Raw genomic sequence first — 9,691 nt, 5'->3', positions numbered from 1 at the left:
ATTGGTATATTTGATTGATTGAATAATTATTGTTGATTGAATGATTATGGTTTGAGAGTCATCACCAATTTTAATAATCTGTAAATAACATAAAGTGAAAGAGATTACGCACCAAAACTCTTGGAACGTATATACCTTAAGTATGAACATATGGGGGGAGTTATGGGGTTTTATATATAACCATAACTTCTACTGGAGTACAGGACGCTGCACATTCCTTTTATTATTATTATGCGCAGGAATTCCGTCACTTACGAGTGGTTATTGATGCTGGCACGGTTAGCTCCCGTGTCAGTAACCTTAAATTTATTTGGGGGAGGTTGAGGGGGAAACCCGTTCGATGCGTAGTCAACATTAAATAAATTATGTAGTGTCTAGTGAGAACTTTTATTGAATGTTGTATGCTTAAAACACAGGTGCAACGAGGTAAGTTGTGTGTTGATTGGAAATTATATGTTAGTGTGTTAATTACGCTTATGTACTCAGCTTTGCTGATTGTGAGTTTTGTGTGTTTGTTGGCATTGTCTTTACCTTGGCCCTATGATGACCCATTTTTAATGGAGAGTAGTGGAAACAAGTAGAGATAAACTTTTCAAGTGATGAATCATTTTCATGAATGGGCATGAGTGAAGAGCAAATCATGCTAGTTTCTATAAGTATATGAATGTGTTATTGCTTTAATTATTTATGACTTTCACTACTACATAAAGTAGCAAAGAGACTCGTTGAAAAATGCTTTACAAACCGCCAAACAACATGTCTCTAGCTAAGGGGTCTGTCAAATTAATAAACCGCCTCTTTGGAGGGGTCTGTTTTAAAAACATAACAGATCTGTTAATTAAGAAGTAAGGTTTGTCAGACTAGTACTTTGAAAAATTATTTAGAAGGATAAGAGACCCGTTATTAAACATAACATGTCTTTTCGGTGGGGTATCAAACAGACCCTATATACTACATAACAGGTCTCTTTCTTCTTTTGTTTTTTAAAAAAATATCTCGTGATTTTTTTATTATACGTAGCATTTTGAAATTTGAATTTCATTGCTTTATTAAATTGGCAGATTACTGAAAATGCAAACTTTGAATATATAATTAAACAAACTGACATATATTAATTATTGAAATTTACAAACTAATTACTAGAATTTACAAGTGGTAGCTTATTGAATAATTTACAAGTATATACTCCATACAACCATACATTAATAGTGTATCTTGTACTTCGTATTCCTTCCATGATTATCAATAGCATAACCTGTCCAATGATATAAACAATATTAGGAATAATTATTCCAAATAATATAACAATATTAGGAACAATTATGCAAAATGTTATGTAGTTATATGAAATTAAAGTATGTCTTGCTAAAGTAAGAGCCAATAAACAAGTCAAGATCCAGTAAAATGAAGAGCAATAATCTAATTTAACATTCAAACTAAAAAAAAAATACAAAACAGATAAAGATCAGAACAATACACCAACAATTCAACACCACTAGACTACCTTCACACCCATATAAACCATCCTTGACGGCCCAACCCTCCTAAATACCCTAGCCGCCGCCACTGCCTCACCGCCAAAAACAATCTAAAGCTACACCACAACAACCCCCATAAAACCATACTCACTCAAAATCCAAAATCAAACGACCACCTTGAAAAAACTTGTTTTTACCCACCAAAAAAACTGCAAATTCTACTACTACACAATCTTCCGTCCTTTCTCATATAGATCTACGGACCTTATCTCGAAAAATTCGATCCGGATCTCAATGATTAGAGCGCAATTTACACAATCACATGATTTTTCAATAGATCCAACAAAAGGATTATAATCAATATAATGTAAAGAAAAAATTGAGAGTATAAATAGAATCAAAAACCTGTGTTCACTGTTACCAACATCTCCATCCTTCGAGTTGTTTCTTGGTTGTGACGTATCATCATCTGGGGTTTTGAAAGGCTCTTGAGTTGTTCTAAGAGCTCTCAATCTCTCTCCTCTCAATTACTACTTGTTCAATTGAATCTTCTTCCATCGCCATTAATGCATGCTCAAATTACTTCAATATTTATAAATTTAGGTAATGAAGATTGTTTTTGACAAAGGTAATGAAGATAGAATAACAAAGATGATTTCAATGTATGGGCTTTAGAAAAGGGGCGTTGATAACTAAGAATGAAATCAGAGAGAGAGAAGGGAAGAGATAAAGAGTCACTTATGGGAGTGTAGGAAATAAAGCCACGAAATATAAGTTATGATATAAAATAATTAAGAAGGTAAGAGACCCATAAGTCTGACAACGGGTCTCATAGAACTCTATTGTTTTTTTTCCATCCCAAAATTAGTGGGCCCTACCGCATTTTAGAGACCCGATAGGTTTCACAACGGGTCTCTTGTATCTCCTCTTAATAAATTGGTGGGACCTGCTGCACATAAGAGACCCGTTATCTCTAATATTAGATCTCCTATATCAAACATACCCATTATTTAGATGACGGGTTTTATATAAGGGGTCCTTTTTCCAGATTTTGTAGTAGTGTTTATTTTTTATGTGTGACTAATGAAAAGGGTTTTGAATTTCATTTTTGTTTTAATAAGGGCCTATAATGGTTCCAAGTTGTAGGTTGATTTTATTTTACTTCGTTTGACTTTGGTTTGACTTTAATTTCGTTGTTTGATTTTCAATGTTGACTTGGTTTGAAATGTTTTGAAATTAGTCTTCCATTGTGTGTCTTTGATAGTTGCCTTAACCGTTATCACGGTGGCGGTAATGTCTTAGATATTCCTATTTAAAGTTTTAAACAGGGCAAAATAGGTATTTTTAAAAGGAAGGAATTTCTAGGGTGTTAAGTGGTATCTGGGAGCTTTGGTTGAGATTTTATTACCACTAAAGCTAAAAACGTGTTTTAAAGTGTTTTAATTGTAAACTTGGACAAGTACTTATTTATTGGTAAAACTTTTAGAGAATTAATTTTTATTTTATTCTAATTATTTTATTTTGGGAAGATTAAATATTTATTTATTTAATTTAAAACCAAAACTTTTTTTTTATTTGGTTTGATTTTTTTTTTTAAAAAAAGGGGCCAAAATTTTTTTTATTTATTTAAATGGTCCGAATATTTTCTTTTTTAAGAGGGAAGGTTTGAATTTTTTTTAGGGAGGTCCGAAAATTTTTCCTTCTTTCTTATTTAATTTTGAAAATTTTAACTATAAAGGAGTCAAAAATATTTTTAGGTTGTTCATTTTGCAGGAAAGCAAAGATTAAGGTAAGTATAATGTGTTAATAGCTTTTGAAAAGCATGTTGGTGAGATTGGGCAGGAAAGAAATTTGGTTCTATAAGTTAGAGATAATCATGTTCTTGTATGCATTAATATTTAGGTTGTGATGTTTAATTATGTTTTTGGATTACTTGTGAGCATGTGATTAGGAATGATTGAAATTGTTTGATTGAACATTGAACCTACTTCATGCGAGAACTGTATTATTTATTTATTTATTTTTTTTTTTTTGGGAAGGGAATTCTTTTCTAAGTCTTTTCCTTTACAGGATGCCAATCTTACCTAGCAAATTCACCCAGTTGGGCACACTCATTAAGAAACATAATGAACACCCCTATGATTATGTAGAAAGAATCCGATATTTTTGTTTTTATATGAGTAATGTCTTACGAGATAGAGTTTATGATACCCCTGACCGCGTTTCACCTATGATTGTTCATTGTCTCCCAGAAGAGCCTCCTTATCTTGCTGTTAAAGAAAGATTTTCTGACTTTTATCTTCCAGGAGACATTCCAAACTACCACAAATACAAGGATTATTATGGTCAATGGTACCTAGATTATGCTTTCTTAACCAATTACCTTGTCAGGGTTGAAAAAGCACATTATCAGCATTAGCATCTTCCATACCACGATTATTATTATAACAATCCAGTAGGGAATATTCCTCCACCAGGTCATCAGTCCGAAAGTTCTTCTTCTTCTTCTTCTTCTTCTTCTTCTTCTTCTTCTTCTTCGTCTTCTTCTTCTTCTTCTTCTTCTTCTTCTTCTTCTTCTTCTTCTTTCTTCTTCTTCTTCTTCTTCTTCTTCTTCTTCTTCTTCTTCTTCTTCTTCTTCTTCTTCTTCTTCAGGGGGAAATCAAGCAGAAAATGGGGAACATAACAACAGGAAGACAGTTCACTTATGGAGATATCAAATCCAAATCCACCTCCAACTTCGATTGTTATAGACATCTCATCCGATGAGGAGGAAGAGGGGTGTTTTGGGTGTTTTTGTCCCTCGGGAGAGTTACGTCACAGAGATTGGTCCGGCTGAGTTGTACCTGCAAAACAACGGAGACTCCGGGTGGTTGGAGCTCCGCCTCCGAATATCAAGTTAGTAACTTGAAAGAGAATAAAGAGTGCGGAAATTTAGGTGGGGATCTGCTTGGATTCCAAGCTCAGGTGTTTCTCTGATGAGAGAGAATGTAGGTGTAATAAATGATTGAATGTGTCCCCAAAATGGGGAAATATCTCCCTATTTATAGGGTCGTTGGAGAATGTGCCCCTATCTAGGTCACTTGACCTAGATTTTAGTGGGCTGCGCCGTTTTACGGTGCTTCTAGGGATTTGGGCCCTTGAAGGCCGCTGTTTCGGGGTTTTCTGATGTCCTGCGGGAGAGTTACAATTCCGAGACTGGAACCGGACGCCTGTACCTGCAAAATAACGGAGACTCCTGGGAGCTCCGCCTCCAACGGTCAAGTTAGTACCTGATTAAGGAGTAATTAATGCGGAAATTAAAGTAATAAGGTCTCTCTAGGTGAGAGTGTTTAATGTAGGTAATCTGCTTTGTTAGCGAGATCAGCCGGTTATTAGTGTGTTCCGTAATGTTTCTGTTCTGTTCTCCTCTCCCTTAATGAGGATTAAGGGAGGTATTTATAACCTTGGGAAACGTGCCCATCCTAGGTTTAGGTAAACCTAGGGCCGATTGGGCTTCCCTCGGAAGTTGGGCCTGGGTGGCCGGTTTTCCCATTTGGCATGGGTGGACACGTGGCGTGTCTCAATTGGTCCGTAGAGGACGTATCTGTGACTGACACGTGGCAGGCTCCTATTGGCCTACGTGAAGGACACGTGGCGGAACCTAGTTGGTCCACTTGTCAGACGGTGATTGGTGGATAAAAATCCCCTAATCATTTGCCCCTCACAGGTGGCACGTGACTGGTCACGTGTCACCTGTGACAGGTGCCGCACGACGACAGGCGACGGCCTGCTACAGGTGTCACCTTGCAAATGGCCGAGAGATTTTCCCGCCCCAAATTTTGAATTTGGAAGCGACCCTTCGCCTTCTCACTTTGCCTATATAAGGAGGTGCTGACTTCGGTCATTTTCACATTTGAGAACTTTGCGAGAACATTCGGACCCCTGAACTTGCTCTGACACTTTGGACTTTTGTTGCCTACCGCCTGCTCTGACAAGCCGTTTGCAAAGGATTTCAGAATTTCATCAGTCGTCACTCGTTCAGGTAACCGTCGGTTCTCTTATTCTTGATTTTTTTTTCTTATTATTATTTTTTGAAATGGCACCATGGAAGCACACGACACGACCTAAGTTAGTGATCAGCCGGTCACCGGGGACGGCTGAATCTAGGACTAGGAGTGCCGCCTGCCCTTTTCTGGACCCATCTTTGCCCTTTATACAAAGTCCGACTGTATCTGTGTCTATGCAGAACGTGATGGCCAGAACAAAGAAGACTGCTAGGATCTCAAACTCGGACGGCTCCTCCCAAAGGGTGCCCATTAGTGAAACATCTTACCAGGCGCCAGATGTAGATGGGAAACAAAGCGGCTGCCAAGCCGACAGTTCTGAGGGAGGGGTCAAGGTGATTCCTTCCCATTTGACCGTTGATATGTCTAACTTTTCTCCTGCTCCTTCTAAGGGAGAGGAGGCGGGCCCCTCGGGGAGAGGGGAGGAGTCGTCCTCTTCGGACTCGTCAGAGGACGAGTCCGAGTCCAGCTCTTCTGGCCACGCTTCTCCAGGCTCAGAAGAAAGAAACAGCCGCCTACAAGAGGCGAGGCTTTCTCATGCAGTTGAGAAGGGGGGCAATTGGGCGGAGCCGTCCGCCTCTTACAGAGAGGAGAACACCCCCTACTACTGCACGGTACCCCGGGGCCGGATCGCGGCCATGAAAGACAAAGTGGAGAGCTTTATAGCTAACCACAGAATGGGCCCCGGATTTTTACTGTTCGTGCCGGATCCAGAAGACACTGTCGTCTGGCCGGCTGGTACCAGCTATGATGGCGGCTGCTTTGGCTGCTATGAGGCGGCCATCAAAGCTGGGCTGCGCTTCCCATTACATCCGGCTGTTCAGCGGATTTTAGACGGGTATGATTTGGGGTTATGGCAGTTAGCCCCCAACTCTTGGGTAAACGTACTCGGCTATGTGCCGGGTGCGAAATGTATGGGGTGGAGCCAAACTTTGAGGCTTTCGCCCACATGAACTATCTCAGCCGGACCCCTAAGTCGGGCGGCACCGGCTGGTATCAATTAACAAGCCATAGGGGCTACCTCATGACGAGAGGTAAGGCGTACAAATGGAAGGATTGGCGGAATACCTTCCTTATCATCGAGGGTTCAGACACGGAGCTGAACAAACGTTTTAACAAGTGGAATAGGGATCCGCCTCTTCTCGCAGGCGGCCGCAGCATGCCGCCTGTTCCCCCAAAGGCTAAAAAAGAGATCCTAGACAAAGGACTCTTCAAAGTAGAGACTAGGGTGAACTCTACTTCAGGGGTACGAGAGCAAGTACCCCTGAACTGCGTCCCGAGCTTCAAGTGGCTCTATGACGAGTACTTTTTGGCCGCCTGTGGCCTCAGCAGTCGGTGCTCTAAAGGTAGCCGGCCTGACGAATACTCTGTTTTTCACGCCTTGTTTACTTGAGATTTTTACTAACTTTGCTGTTTATTTTTTGCAGCTGACGCCATGAGTAAAATAACAGCATCCAAGACTGCGGCGGCCATGTTGCGGGCCTCTCTCATGCAACAGTCCTGTACCGACTCCCCCAACAAGGGGGCACCCTTGGTAGGCCTCGAAACTCTTCCTCTTTTAGGAGTTGGTCTTATGCATATACTAAATTTTTTTTTTTTTTTTTTTTTTTTTTTTTTCAGTCGGGCACTCCAAGAGCTTCTTCCTCGCAACAGCCGGACCCCAAGGCCCGGAGGACGACTGTTGCAAGCTCTCCTGGGTCTTCCAGGAAAACAGTGGCGGCTGAGAAGCAGCCGGCCACTTCTTCTAAAACTCCGGCGGGGCCGCCTAGAAGTATGGACAATTACTTGTAAAAACTTTCACTTGCTTCCTTCTTGAGTAGGTCTAACTTGCTTTTTTACGCTTGATGCAGCCGGCCCTCAGGAGCCTGACTTGGTAGAGGTAGCCAAGTCCATGATCAAAGCAGTTCCTCCTTCTGAAAGGGAGGCGGTCAGGGGTGTCGGCACCCTTGACCTTGATGGGATTGCAGGGGTCCTTGCTGAGGTATACTTGGCATATTTTTGAGTATTTGAATTCCAGGACGCCTGTTATCTTTTTTGTTTGGAAACTGACGCCTATTTTTTTTTTACTTAGGCCATGCTCCGAGTTAACGGCCTTCGCAAGCCGATTGATCGGAAGAACAAGGAGGTAAAGGCTGCAAAGGCTATGGCCGCCTCTGACTGTGATAAGGCAATGTTTCAAATTGCCCAAAATGAAGTTCTGACAATTGATATTCTTTATTATCAGGCGCAGGCTGCCGCCGCTATCCGGGCTCAGTTAGAGGCGGCCCAGAAGAGGAACAGCGAGCTGGAGGCGACCGTCTCCAACCTCAAGGCCGAGCTTAAACCTCTCCGCCAAAAGATACTCTCATACGATGCCATGGAGAAATCCTTGGCTAATGTAAAGGAACGCCTGGTGACCCAGGAGAAGAGTCTAACTAAAGAGCTCTCGGAGAAGGCTGAGCAAGAGAAGAGAGAGCTCGTCCGAGAGATGATTGAAGACTCTTCCCAGATCCAGCGCATGACCTGGAGCCGCCTCTTCCCCAGTGCCGACTTTGCCTCTTGGGAAAGAACGTACCGCCAGTGTTCTGAAACATATAATCAAGAGATCCTGGCGGCTGCTGAGGACGAGGCGTTGGAGGAGGCCTTGGTTGAGGATGAGCAGCCGATAGTGGCGCTTGTGCCACTTGGGGACAGGGCATCGAAGAAGGATGCAGCGAAGGTCGAGTCCAGCAAGAAGAGTGCTGACCAGGCGGCAGCTGCTAATGTTGAAGACTTGCCCCCTTCTTAAGCTTTTATGTCTTCTTTCACGGCCTGCGAGCCGTTTGCTTGTATTTACCCGGCCAGGGGGCCGGGGTTCTGAATATTTTTATCTTCATTAATTCAATCATTTTTTGCTTGAAATTTGTCTAAGTGTTGAATATTTGATATTGCATTGTACACTATATCGACTGTTTTGCATGGCCGATTGTAGACAGGTACGGATGGTCCACCTATGCCCCTGGACGACTGGTTGTCTGTTTCCAAGCTGGGCGATCAGTCGACCATTTGTTCAATTGGTTCCGTTTAAGACTGGATTGCCTTTAGGCAGGCGGTCCTTTTATTTGTAAAATTAACCAAGGATTTTCTTTCTTGTATTTTGTAGGCTAGACTTGTAGGCAGTCTATGACTGGGTTACCTTTAGGCAGGCGGTCCTAGTCGCCGAGTGATTGCGTAGTAGAGGTATCAAGCGGTGGGCACCGGTTGTTCCCCTTTATTCGCCAATGTTGGTTGGCGATTAACTCGAAGGGAAACCTAGTAGGAATAGTAGTTTGAATGCCCTTGTTTGCCAAAAAACAGGTGGCCTATTCAGACTTTTTAGGTTCCATACCAAGTTTGGGAGAGTGACTATAAGTTAACGTTGGTGTTACTCAGTCGCCGTCACTCCTGCTTGAGTAGTAAAGGTACCAGGCGGCGGAGGCCGGCTGAAACTTTGTGATTCGCCAATGTTTGTTGGCTATTAACTCAAGAGGTACCCCCTGCATTTATCCCAAGTAATACAGGCGGTAATCCGACTCAGATGTCAACTGTTACCACCAGTTTGGTTAGTGATAAAGTTATCCTTGTCTCAAAAACGGCTACGTGGTTGCCCTTGGGGACAGTCGTATAGGTGCCGTGTAATTAGTTTATAGAACAATGTTCCACCCAAAAGGGAGCTGCTCTCTGCGACGAATTTCATCCGGAGGGATGCCGTCGGACGCCTGCTATGATGTTGGGACAGGTCGTATTAGTTTTGTAGATTTGATCAGTTGGCTTGGCGCCTGGTCTGATCATTCGGCCTGTGGCCTTGGTAAGTTCTTGGTGAACGTAGGTGGTAAGTAAAAGGAGGGTAGCCGCCTGTTAGGCACAGGGTCGACCAGGCCCTAATCTTTTTAGCTAAGTATTAGGGGGGTGGCTATGTGTTTGGAACCAGTCGGCCATCTTCTTATGGAGAGTAGCCGACTATATGTCCGGACGACATGCCCCTATTGTGAGTGAAATACTCAATGGAGAGTAGCCGACTGTAAAGGTACAGACGGCATACCCCTCTGAAGATAGAGTGTAAAACTCAATGGAGAGTAGCCGACTGTAAAGGCACAGACGGCATGCCCCTCGTAATACAAAATTGAATAGTAAGTGCAAACTTTTATTAAGTAGCTCTTTACTTTACATCAT

At 42.3% G+C, this 9,691-nt stretch overlaps 1 long non-coding RNA gene across 1 annotated transcript; it reads right to left on the bottom strand.

Moving 5' to 3' along the window:
• Nucleotides 1–1,062: 1,062 nt before the first annotated feature.
• On the bottom strand, nucleotides 1,063–2,247 carry LOC110720559. The gene is made up of 2 exons (XR_002511340.1): nucleotides 1,884–2,247; nucleotides 1,063–1,255 (listed from the first exon to the last, which is right to left on the bottom strand). It is a non-coding gene; the product is annotated as an uncharacterized LOC110720559 (long non-coding RNA).
• Nucleotides 2,248–9,691: the final 7,444 nt, after the last annotated feature.

The sequence above is a fragment of the Chenopodium quinoa genome, unplaced genomic scaffold (genome assembly GCF_001683475.1).
Source record: "Chenopodium quinoa cultivar QQ74 unplaced genomic scaffold, ASM168347v1, whole genome shotgun sequence".
In the NCBI taxonomy this organism is placed as follows: Eukaryota; Viridiplantae; Streptophyta; class Magnoliopsida; order Caryophyllales; family Amaranthaceae; genus Chenopodium; species Chenopodium quinoa.
This window is presented reverse-complemented; position numbering and strand designations above follow the sequence as displayed.